Source organism: Schistocerca serialis, chromosome 1, assembly GCF_023864345.2.
Source record: "Schistocerca serialis cubense isolate TAMUIC-IGC-003099 chromosome 1, iqSchSeri2.2, whole genome shotgun sequence".
Taxonomy (NCBI): Eukaryota; Metazoa; Arthropoda; class Insecta; order Orthoptera; family Acrididae; genus Schistocerca; species Schistocerca serialis.
The window spans coordinates 399,564,077-399,577,775 of record NC_064638.1 but is presented as its reverse complement, the minus strand read 5'-3'; positions in this window follow the sequence as shown (position 1 = coordinate 399,577,775).

Genomic DNA, 13,699 nt, shown 5'->3' with positions numbered 1-13,699 from the left:
ATGTCGAACGTAGTATTGGACGAAACGTTAGGAATAGAAGTATTCCATGGACCACGGCCATATAACCCAGAAGAATTATCAACAACAGTACCATCCGGTCGTGAAAGCCTTCATTGTATGTTCTTTTGAAGTTGTAGTTGAACACAAGTTTACTTTCACTGTGTGAAAGAGTCATACTGCCTTTTGAGCTCTCAAGACGTCCAATCTTTCTCTTTTAACGGTGTGAAGCAAGTATATGAGGCACAGAAGAAGAAGTCCGATTGCACTGGTGGGTGGCGGTGTGAATGTCACAACAAGTTTTCCGATGTGAAGAAACAGCATACCAGCTGTGTTTAAAAAAATTAACGCAGCTGGTGTGCTATTTCTTCACATCAGCATTCTTCAAAACCAGTTGCTGAAATTTATGAACAAGAATCTAAATGATAAGACTGGTCTTTGCGGTGGGTGGAGACGCTCGAGAGGAAATGCTGACGTAATCGGCGCCCGGCGCTACCAACAGTAACTGCAGCGTTAAGTTTCGGTACGCAATTTTGACGCAGCTGCTAGGTCACTGGCGTTTGCAGGAATGACAAAATAGGGAACTCGACTTGAAGTGTGACGGACAAATCCGATAGTGGCGAAACGTAATGACGGACCTATCTGACACCTTATATTGTGCCACTTACCTGCAGTTACCATTGTTAGCAAAGTTGTTATCTCCAAGCGTTAACGCGCATTGTTTTCATTACAGTTCTTGCTCTAAGGGGGACAGCCAGGCTGCTAGCTTGTTGATGTACACAAACTCTTAAATATACAGCTCTAAAACCGCCAGTATTTTTATCATGTAAAAGCAGTAAAGGAAGCAGGCAAAAAGGAATACAAACGTCTCAAAAATGATATCGACAGGAAGTGCAAAATGGCTAAGCAGGGATGGCTAGAGGACAAATGTAAGGATGTAGAGGCTTATCTCACTAGGGGTGCGATAGATACAGCCTACAGGAAAATTAAAGAGACCTTTGCAGAAAGGAGAACCACTTGCATGAATATCAAGACCTTTTATGGAAACCAAGTTCTAAACGAAGAAGGGAAAGCAGAAAGATGGAAGGAGTACGAGGGCAGTTCAATAAGTAATGCAACACATTTTTTTTCTGAAACAGGGGTTGTTTTATTCAGCATTGAAATACACCAGGTTATTCCCCAATGTTTTAGCTACACAACACTATTTTTCAACGTAATCTCCATTCAATGCTACGGCCTTACGCCACCTTGAAATGAGGGCCTGTATGCCTGCACGGTACCATTCCACTGGTCGATGTCGGAGCCAACGTCGTACTGCATCAATAACTTCTTCATCATCCGCGTAGTGCCTCCCACGAATTGCGTCCTTCATTGGGCCAAACATACGGAAATCCGACGGTGCGAGATCGGGGCTGTAGGGTGCATGAGGAAGAACAGTCCACTGAAGTTTTGTGAGCTCCTCTCGGGTGCGAAGACTTGTGTGAGGTCTTGCGTTGTCATGAAGAAGGAGAAGTTCGTTCAGATTTTTGTGCCTACGAACACGCTGTAGTCGTTTCTTCAATTTCTGAAGAGTAGCACAATACACTTCAGAGTTGATCGTTTGACCATGGGGAAGGACATCGAACAGAATAACCCCTTCAGCGTCCCAGAAGACTGTAACCATGACTTTACCGGCTGAGGGTATGGCTTTAAACTTTTTCTTGGTAGGGGAGTGGGTGTGGCGCCACTCCATTGATTGCCGTTTTGTTGCAGGTTCTAAGTGATGAACCCATGTTTCATCGCCTGTAACAATCTTTGACAAGAAATTGTCACCCTCAGCCACATGACGAGCAAGCAATTCCGCACAGATGGTTCTCATTTGCTCTTTATGGTGTTCGGTTAGACAACGAGGGACCCAGCGGGAACAAACCTTTGAATATCTCAACTGGTAAACAATTGTGACAGCACTACCAACAGAGATGTCAAGTTGAGCATTGAGTTGTTTGATGGTGATCCGTCGATCATCTCGAACGAGTGTGTTCGCACGCTCCGCCATTGCAGGAGTCACAGCTGTGCACGGCCGGCCCGCACACGGGAGATCAGACAGTCTTGCTTGACCTTGCGGCGATGATGACACACGCTTTGCCCAACGACTCACCGTGCTTTTGTCCACTGCCAGATCACCGTAGACATTCTGCAAGCGCCTATGAATATCTGAGATGCCCTGGTTTTCCGCCAAAAGAAACTCGATCACTGCCTGTTGTTTGCAACGCACATCCGTTACAGACGCCATTTTAACAGCTCCGTACAGCGCTGCCACCTGTCGGAAGTCAATGAAACTATACGAGACGAAGCGGGAATGTTTGAAAATATTCCACAAGAAATTTCCGGTTTTTTCAACCAAAATTGGCCGAGAAAAAAAGTGTGTTGCATTACTTATTGAACTGCCCTCGTATATAGAGGGTCTATACGTGGGCGATGTACTTGAGGACAATATTATGGAAATGGAAGAGGATGTAGATGAAGATGAAATGTGAGATATGATATTGCGTGAAGAGTTTGACAGGGCACTGAAAGACCTGAGTCGAAACAAGGCTCCCGGAGTAGACAACATTCCATCAGAACTACTGACAGCCTTGGGAGAGCCAGTCCTGACAATACCATCTGGTGAGCAAGATGTATGAGACAGGCAAAATACCCTCAGACTTCAAGAAGAATATAGTAATTCCAATCCCAAAGAAAGCAGGTGTTGACAGATGCGAAAATTACCGAACTATCAGTTTAATAAGTCACAGCTGCAAAATACTGACACGAATTCTTTACAGACGAATGGAAAAACTGCTAGAAGCCGACCTCGGGGAAGATCAGTTTGGATTCCGCAGAAATGTTGGAACACGTGAAGCAATACTGACCCTACGACTTATCTCAGAGGAAAGATTAAGGAAAGGCAAACCTACGTTTCTAGAATTTGTAGACTTAGAGAAAGCTTTTGACAATGTTGATTGGAATACTCTCTTTCAAATTCTGAAGGTGGCAGGGGTAAAATACAGGGAGCGAAAGGCTATTTACAATTTGTACAGAAAGCAGATGGTAGTTATAAGAGTCGAGGGGTATGAAAGGGAAGCAGTGGTTGGGAAGGGAGTGAGACAGGGTTGTAGCCTATCCCCGATGTTATTCAGTCTGTATACTGAGCAAGCAATTAAGCAAACAAAAGAAAAGTTCGGAGTAGGTATTAAAATCCATGGAGAAGAAATAAAAACTTTAAGGTTCGCCGATGACATTGTAATTCTGTCAGAGACAGCAAAGGACTTGGAAGAGCAGTTGAACGGAATGGACAGTGTCTTGAAAGGAGGGTATAAGATGAACATCAACAAAACCAAAACGAGGATAATGGAATGTAGTCGAATTAAGTTGGGTGATGCTGAGGGAATTAGATTAGGAAATGAGACACTTAAAGTACTAAAGGAGTTTTTCTATTTGGGGAGCTAAATAACTGGTGATGTTCGAAGTAGAGAGGATATAAAATGTATACTGGCAATGGCAAGGAAAGCGTTTCTGAAGAAGAAAAATTTGTTAACATTTAGTTTCGATTTAAATGTCAGGAAGTCGTTTCTGAAAGTATTTTTATGGAGTGTAGCCATGTAGGGAAGTGAAACGTGGACGATAAATAGCTTAGACAAGAAGAGAATAGAAGCTTTCGAAATGTGGTGCTACAGAAGAATGCTTAAGATTAGATGGGTAGATCTCATAACTAATGAGGAGATATTGAATAGAATTGGGGAGGAGTTTGTAGCACAACTTGACTAGAAGAAGGGATCGGTTGGTAGGACATGTTCTGAGACTTCAAGGGATCACCCACCAATTTAGTATTGGAGGGCATCGTGGAGGGTAAAAAACGTAGAGGGAGACCAAGAGATGAATACACTAAGCAGATTCAGAAGGATGTGAGCTGCAGTAGGTACTGGGGGATGAAGAATCTTGCACAGGATTGAGTAGCATGGAGAGCTGCATCAAACCAGTCTCAGGACTGAAGACCACAACAACAATAACATAGCCGATACTTTTATAGACAGGTCGTCGATAAATTTTCCGTCGGTAATTCGGTATAATGATACTTTCTTCAGCTATATCGAGTGCCAATAACGAAATGTTACTAAATCGATATAGCGGATTTCCGATATTTTTAAAAATTTCAGCAGGCCTATTCTGTACCCAGTATCGTCGGAAAACTTGTTCATTGTGTGTGGTTTGGGAAAGTATACAAAATTGTTAAGGATTTCGTGACCAGTTGTTGACCAACTGCCTATTGGCTTCTGTCTCGGGTTCTTCGGCCGATGTTCATCTAACGATTTTACTGACGTTTCGCCAGCACGAGTGGCTGGCATTGTCAAAGCTTCACCCTGCAATGCCGGTGGTGAACTGGAGCCGAGCTCGCGGCCGCAGACTGTATGTACCTGGCGCGCCAACGTCCGAGGGCTTCTCCGCGGTCATTACCGGTGCGGTTCTCCTCTTGCTACCAGCGACGGTCGTTCGCTGCAGTACAGGAAGCCAGGATCCGTTTACCTTAAGGCTTTCCTCTTTCTTGTTCAAACTGTTCGCGTGTTTTTGTATTTCTACAGCCTCTCTGAACAAGCGCGTGTGATAGTGCTTCTCTACAGCCAGAACTTCCGTGTCGGCGAATTTTATTACGTGGTCGGTCTCATTCAGTGCGTGCTCTGCCACGGCCGATTTCTCCACCTGCCTCAACCTGCAATGTCGCTTACGCTCTTTGATTCTGGTGTTAATGGATCGTCCAGTCATTCCGACATAAACTTTTCCGCATGTGCATGGTATACGGTATATTCCCGACATTGCAAGTGGGTCCCTTTTCTCCTTTGCCGATCTAAGATATTCTTTGATCTTCTTTATCGGTTTGAAAATCGTCTTAATTCCATGTTTGCGCAATATGCGGCCGATTCTGTCCGTCACTCTGGGAATGTATGACAGAAAGGCCGTACCCGACATTTCTTTTTCTGATTCCTTACTTCGCCGAGTGTTTGGCTCTGTTACACTTCTAATATAATTTGTGGAGTACCCATTGCTCCTCAGAACACTTTCCAGGTGTTGCATTTCTCGTCTGAGGTGCTGCGGGAACGTATGCTCTCCACTTCCGGATATACAGAACAGTTAAAGTTTTAGCCTGCACGTCCGCTGGGTCAGTATTCGTCCGACCAACAGTTTGTCCATACGGTAGTACTATTACGGCCGACCGATGAAGCCCGTCCACCACGGCCGAGTAACGTTCCCGACACACCACCAGCAACCAGTCAGTCGCGAGGCAACTGATCTGGAGCTTTATGTGATGAGACCATTCTTAGTGTTAGAATTCGGACCAAAGCAAACTTCTTTCATTATCTTTCTAAGATTCGACAAGCGATAGAATGCGCGTTTACAAAATGACTAGTGAATGCAGATTGCTGTAAACAAGTATTGAAATTGATAGTCCTGATAGTGTTGACATTCAAATGTATTTGGTGGTTACAAAACATCGTAACTGACGAGGAGTGGGAAGAACCAGCAGGTGCATTCACTTTAGCAGCTAACACAGTTGACAAAAAGATACACTTCTGCTGGCAAAACCGCGTTGTCAGTGCAGCGTATACCACACGAGATGAATGTATGGCGCTTTTTTTGCTCAGAGGAAGAGCACGCATGAAAGCGGTTCTAGTACTTCACAGACTACTAGTTACAGAGGGTGAATGTATGGTTGAAGGTGCTCTATAAATTATGAGTCCCTTTGGGATCTGGAAGCTGGAGAGATATGGAGAGATTGAATAAGAGTTTCTGACCGTTCTTTCCACCAACCTGTCGTCTTCTAACGTTGTGTCCCCAGCGCAGAAGACATCTCGTCGCTCGTGGGATCTTCTTCAGCGGAGGCTGCTACGCTGTCAGTTCGAATTTGTGATTATGCTTTTTGCGGGATGTCACTTTCCCTGGTTAGTCTCTGTATCTGTAGTACTGACAACGATGGTAGGCGACACTTCTCATTAATGTATCCTGTTTGATTATTATTCAAATATTCACACATTTACACTGTCTTTTACAACACTCGACATAGGTTTCTTAACTGTATGGTAACTTTACCATCCAACTCCCGAAATGTCCGGCTTTCCAGTACGCACTAGACAGATTGAGTATTACATATTCACAATAAAGTTACGCCCGATATTAAGTACAACATGTCCGGCTCTGAAGAACATCCGAAACACAGTGACTATTACACATTCACATCTAGGTAACGCACGATACTGAGATGCGTGTCGACTCTCCAGAACACCCGAAACAGAGTGACTAGCGCAGCCGAAGTACTTCGTCTCCCAGGCGCGCCAAAGCGTCCCGAAAGTGTTCGAAGCACTTCGATTGCAATGTCGTTACTCTTATGTTTCTCAAAACTCAAGAAATTTAATAAACAAAAACGATAGACTCGTAGCATAACCATAAGAGACTGTCGTACTAAAAACACAATGAAAAGTATATAAATAATTAATAAGAGAAGTTAGGCGTTTTGGCGCCTGGCACCCGAACGTGCCGACCAATCAGAAGCAAGTACAATTGGTAGACTCTCCCATGGGACTGGTACATACTGCACCATCTGCCGCTTGTACCTCACTCTACTTTTGTACCATATGCTACTTCACGAGTATCAAGCTGCATCAAAGAGACCTTCTAGAAAAATAAAATACTGGCGGCCACGGCCAGGAATATCACAATTCTCAGTTTTGATTTTAAATAGAGTTTCTATAATTTTTAAACTGTTATTGAATGGAGCGCTTGCAGTCGGTCTTTGATATACAAAAAGAGCAAGGAATTCAATAGCAATATATCACAACGTGTGCTTATTCTAAGGTCTGTACCGTTTCTGTCACCCCATCGCACTATGATGATCTAACAGACGCAGGCAAGACGGGATTGTGGAGCGTCTTTAGGTTCTTCTCAATTATGTTTCAAGTACAGTTTATAGAATTTTTAAACAGTTTCGTTGAATGTACACTATACGTCACGTATTATATATTCAATAAATCTGATCACACAATATTGTGTCTTTTGCTACATTATGATTAGCGTTTCCACTTAGTTTTCACTTCAGCGGTCCATTCGGCATCTTGTTGGACCCATCTGCACCGCGCTGCACGGTGTTGTGGTTGCAAAGATGGACGTCGCCATAAACGTCGGGAGCGAAGTTGCGCATCATGCAGCCTATTGTGCACAGTTTGAGTCGTAACACGACGTCCTGTGGCTCCACGAAAAGCATTATTCAACATGGCGGAGTTGCTGTCAGGGGTCTTCCGAACCATAATCCGTAGGTAGCGGTCATCCACTGAAGTAGTAGCCGTTGGGCGGCCTGAACGAGGCATCTCATCGACAGTTCCTGTCCATCTCCTCCATGTCCGAACAACATCGCTTTGCTTCACTCCGATACTCATGAACACTTCCCTTTTTGAGAGCCCTTCCTAGCACAAAGTAGCAATGTGGACGCGATCGAATCGCGATATTGAACGTCTAGGCATGCCTGAACTACAGACAACACGAGCCGTGTACCTGCTTCATGGTGGAATGATTGGAACTGATCGGCTGTCAGACCCCCTCCGTCTAATAGGCGCTGCTTATGCATTCTTGTTCACATCTTTGGGTGGGTTTAATGACACTTCTGAACAGTCAAAGGGACTGTGTCTGTGATACAATATCCACAGTCAACGACTATCTTCAGGAGTTCTGGGAACCTGGATGATGCAAAACTTTTTTTGATGTGTGTAGCTGGACGAACACGGTTATAGTGGACGCTCAGCCATACCCGCTCACAAAGGACGCTGGGACTAATTTTCAGTTACTTTGGTGTGTTCCGCGGCGATGGTAAGACGACCTTTGCTATTGAATACGGTTTGTTGCCTAGCTGCTGTTTGGTAAGATGGGCTCAAGTAACTGGGTTGTGCGTAGCCAATGCAAATCTGCAATAATACTCTGTTAATCTTTCGTGGCGTATTCGCATATCGTGGTTAATTTTCATTATGTCAAGTTGCGAACTTGCTGTGTCTATTGCGAGTGGACTTGATTCCACGTGCCGTTATCGACTTCTTCTTTCTTTGTGAAGGCTGTAGTTTTGTGACTTGATACAGAATCCGCTCAATGTCAATTAATCCAAACAGTATATCAGTCAACTCACTCACTTTTCCCATTATTTGTGACTTGTATGGAAACTGTGTCTATATGAGGATTACATATTTGCATTTTCCTGCCAGGTGCTTCTTGTACACTGGGAGGACGTATACTATTATGTTAATTCGGTTTTCTAAAGCCAATTATATGAGGTAATACTTATATCTTCTCTCTCATGTCTATTTTCCTGGTCGCACAATACAAAACACAACTTTTGGTTGTAATGTGACATTACTGTCACATATTCTTTCATTTTCCACCACTGTTTGGTGGTTATTTTTTTATTGAGCGTGCTCAAAAAATGGTTCAAATGGCTCTGAGCACCATGGGACTTAACGTCTTAGGTCATCAGTCCCCTAGAACTTAGAACTACTTAAACTAACCTAAGGACATCACACACATCCGTGCGCGAGGCAGGATTCGAACCTGCGACCGTAGCGGCCACGCGGTTCCGGACTGCAGCGCCTAGAACCGCACGGCCACCGCGGCCGGCTTGAGAGTGTTGGACAATTGGACTTGGGTGGAAGGCCTTGCGTTTTTCACACTGGGAAGATACACTCCTGGTGTGGTCTCAGGGTCGTGTTCTTGGTACAAGGCAGTCAATGAATCTTATTTTATTTAAACAGCGACATAAAAACAATACCGGTAGCGTCCCATTTTTCCCGTCACCGAAACAGATTTTACTGCGCGGTTTCACTCCCTGTGCTTCTAAAAAGGCCAACTAGTACCATTAAAGTCTGCTAAGAAGTGTGTTACAAGTTCTTTACTAGTCAAAAATTTCTTCAGAACTTAATGACCAAAAATTTCTGTGCCTTTTTATCTCCAGTGCTTCGTATTTATAGATCACATGTGGTGCTGTTTCATCACACCACACAGCCTACACATAGGGGATTCTTTCTCTATATCCATCATCCGTAGGTGTTTTCTTAAAATTTCCATGGCCTGAATGAGATTTTCCATCTGAAGTGGAGTGTGCGCCGATACGAAACTTCCTGACACATTAAAACTGTGTGCCGGACCGAGGCTCAAATTCTGGACCTTCGTCTTTCACGGGCAAGGGCTCTACCAGCTGAGCTACCCAAGCACGACTCACAAGCCCACCCCACAGCTTCAGTTCTGCCAGTACCTCGTCTCCTACCATCCAAACTTCACAGAAGCTCTTCTGTCAACCTTTCTTCCAGGAGTGCTAGTTCTGCAGGACATTGCGATTTCCAGGAAGGGTAACACGTGATGTCTCCTTAGGACCATCAAGAAGAATGCATCCTGTTTCATTCTGGGCTATTTTCGTAAACAGATCCTGTTGGGACTAGAATTTCCATGCAGACAAGCTGAAACATTTTATCTTTTTTGATCCTCGAAATCATCTACAACAATAACACCAGCTACAATATATATATATATATATATATATATATATATATATATATATATATATGGTGTTTCAAAAATGACCGATATATTTGAAACGGCAATAAAAACTAAACGAGCAGCGATAGAAATACACCGTTTGTTGCAATATGCTTGGGACAACAGTACATTTTCAGGCGGACAAACTTTCGAAATTACAGTAGTTACAATTTTCAACAACAGATGGCGCTGCAAGTGATGTGAAAGATATAGAAGACATCGCAGTCTGTGGGTGCGCCATTCTGTACGTCGTCTTTCTGCTGTAAGCGTGTGCTGTTCACAACGTGCAAGTGTGCTGTAGACAACATGGTTTATTCCTTAGAACAGAGGATTTTTCTGGTGTTGGAATTCCACCGCCTAGAACACAGTGTTGTTGCAACAAGACGAAGTTTTCAACGGAGGCTTAATGTAACCAAAGGACCGAAAAGCGATACAATAAAGGACCTGTTCGAAAATTTTCAACGGACTGGGAACGTGACGAATGAACGTGCTGGAAAGGTAGGGCGACCACGTACGGCAACCACAGAGGGCAATGCGCAGCTAGTGCAGCAGGTGATCCAACAGCGGCCTCGGGTTTCCGTTCGCCGTGTTGCAGCTGCGGTCCAAATGACGCCAACGTCCACGTATCGTCTCATGCGCCAGAGTTTACACCTCTATCCATACAAAATTCAAACGCAGCAACCACTCAGCGCCGCTACCATTGCTGCACGAGAGACATTCGCTAACGATATAGTGCACAGGATTGATGACGGCGATATGCATGTGGGCAGCATTTGGTTTACTGACGAAGCTTATTTTTACCTGGACGGCTTCGTCAATAAACAGAACTGGCGCATATGGGGAACCGAAAAGCCCCATGTTGCAGTCCCATCGTCCCTGCATCCTCAAAAAGTACTGGTCTGGGCCGCCATTTCTTCCAGAGGAATCATTGGCCCATTTTTCAGATCCGAAACGATTACTGCATCACGCTATCTGGACATTCTTCGTGAATTTGTGGCGGTACAAACTGCCTGAGACGACACTGCGAACACCTCGTGGCTTATGCAAGATGGTGCCCGGCCACATCGCACGGCCGACGTCTTTAATTCCCTGAATGAATATTTCGATGATCGTGTGATTGCTTTGGGCTATCCGAAACATACAGGAGGCGGCGTGGATTGGCCTCCCTATTCGCCAGACATGAACCCCTGTGACTTCTTTCTGTGGGGACACTTGAAAGACCAGGTGTACCGCCAGAATCCAGAAACAATTGAACAGCTGAAGCAGTACATCTCATCTGCATGTGAAGCCATTCCGCCAGACACGTTGTCAAAGGTTTCGGGTAATTTCATTCAGAGACTACGCCATATTATTGCTACGCATGGTGGATATGTGGAAAATATCGTACTATAGAGTTTCCCAGACCGCAGCGCCATCTGTTGTTGAAAATTGTAACTACTGTAATTTCGAAAGTTTGTCTGCCTGAAAATGTACTGTTGTCCCAAGCATATTGCAACAAACGGTGTATTTCTATCGCTGCTCGTTTAGTTTTTATTGCCGTTTCAAATATACCGGTCATTTTTGAAACACCCTATATATATATATATATATATATATATATATATATATATATATATATATATATATATATGCGATGGTTCCTGTTGTTAATGAAAAAGCAATATTTTTCGATTTTGGTCCCTCTAAATCATCTACAACAACATCCGTCTCATTGGTCGCAACACATTACGTATTCGATGAAGTATGTGTATACTGCTTACGATGATATAGCTGATACAGCTGCAGTTCATGTCACTGTTGCTTCTGGTGCAGCTGGTGCCACAGCTGTTGCTGTTGCTACTACTACTGCTGCTGCTGCTGCTGCTCAGCTTCATCAATTACCCGCTGGATATATGTTGGAACAATAGGACATGTGTTCAGTACGAATTCTTAGTGAAAAAAAAGTTACCGTTATCGATTTTGATCTCTCGAGATCATCTACGAACTCGCTGGTCACACCAGTACTACCAAGGTGGAATGTATACTTACACAATGCTGCCGATGCTGCTGCTGAAGGAACAGCTGGTACCACTGTGTCTTCTGTTGCACGACAGGGTTCATTTCGTCTACGCTTTGGTGTTAGTGGGTACGCGCTGAAACAAGAAGAAGAAGAAATATATTCGATACTATGAAATTCTTAGCGGAAGAGAAAAGTTACAGTTACCGATTTGAATCTATACTTACCAGGTAATTCCCCATTATGCTCTAACGGTCTCTGCCGTTTGCCGCCACTGGCACTATCGTCGGTGCTTTATGTTGAGCCATGCGTGGCTCATGTTTCCGCCATTACGTATTTTACACCCTGTTTTTAACGTACTTCCACCTCACTACGTTAATTTAAATTACTGGTGTCACTGATTTGCTTCTTTGCCTGACGTGAGCGGTGTTAGGGCCGCGTATCAATATATCCCCTCTCATAGTATCTTTGCTCGACTGCTATTACTTCCCAGTCGTTGTCAGTCGTAAGCAAGATTGGGTCACGAGTTCGGGCTGCCAGTCAGTTAAAACGCGTCTGGAGCGCAGTCCGGACCTGTCATCGGGAAGTTGTAATGCGGCGCTAGTGCAGTCGGGTTGGAGCTGTGAGGTCTACGTCCACATGGCTCGCCCGACCACTGCCGCCACGCATCACTTGAGCCGGGCCACGGTCTTGGTGGATCGTCGGTCGGTCGTCCTACCGGAGGACGCGTTTTGGCTCGCCGATCGTCCATGAGTCGCATGTGTGCGTGTGTGTGTGTCTGTGTGTGTGTGTGTGTGTGTGTGTGTGTGTGTGTGTGTCTGTGCATCAACTCCAAATTTGTCTTCGTGCGTGCGTAGTTACTGTTGGGTATCGTTCAGGTCTTCGTGCAAGTGTTTGTCATGTTATGTGAGTAGTTGGCGTTATTTCCACTGACGACTATTTTAGATGTTGTCGGCATTCTGAGCGTAGTCGAGTGTGTTATTAAATTACAATAAATTACAATTTTGAAATGAAACTGACCACCACCTTATTTGGCCCTTTCCACAATCCTAATAACCTGTTCTGTACAGCGGGTGTAGCGGGCGTATCAGATGCCGCTGCTGAACGTTTCATTTTTTGTACCTAAAGCGCTAAGACGCACGCAAGAAAGGAGCAAACTGCAGCGCTCGAGCGAGAATAAGACAATCGACCTCACACTACGGTGGTTGACGACAGAATGAGGACGACTGGGGGTAGAATGGTCCTAGTATACCCTTTGCACCATCAACCCCCCACTTCCCCCAGAGAACCAATAGGAACGCTGCATTCCACCCCACCAGCAGGTGAATGCTTGTCTGAGCGAGCTGGACACGTCGGTGACAGTCTGACCACGCTGTACAAGTTGGTGGTGGTCTGCGAGTACTGCCTGTGTCCAGCTGGTTATGGAATTTTTGTTATTCGACAACATAAGATTACATGTAGGTAATTCTCCCCCCCTCCCCCCCCCCTCCCACCCCATTTCGCGATAACTTTAAGTTCAGCTTCCTATGTATCGAGAGTTGCCACAATTTCTGTCTGACAAACCGGAACATTTCTCTGAAACTGAAAATCGAGGCCAAGTCAGCTACTTCTCACAAGCTTAAAAAACGTGAAAGATGTAGGAATGCTGCTTTTTGCTTGACAGTTTAGGGCGCTAAGAATTACTTCACAATTTTTTTACGTCTAACGTTACTCATTATGACAGCTTCGGAAACATAAAGAAGTTTGGAGCTGAGCGTGAAAGTATAGTTCACTGATTTCAAGGTTATCATGATGTTTAACGGTATGACAGCTTACTACTAATTTTGCTGCTGTTACTAGTTTCCCCTGTTTGAATGAATTCGAAATAAAGTAACTGTCCAATTCTTTAAGGGCTTTCAGAGTGAATGTTTCATTTATGCTTTACGTCAGCTAAATGATCCTTAATATCTGATCTTCTCCCATCCACAACATAATCTCATAACACAAATTAGACATTCTATTTCATAGTCACATCTCCCTCGTATTACGAAGAACCATATGTATGAATATTTTTCTACGAATGAACGCTTCCTCTTCGGCCCTTCGAGTTCACTTGGAGCAATAAAACACCTTATTAACAAATTAACC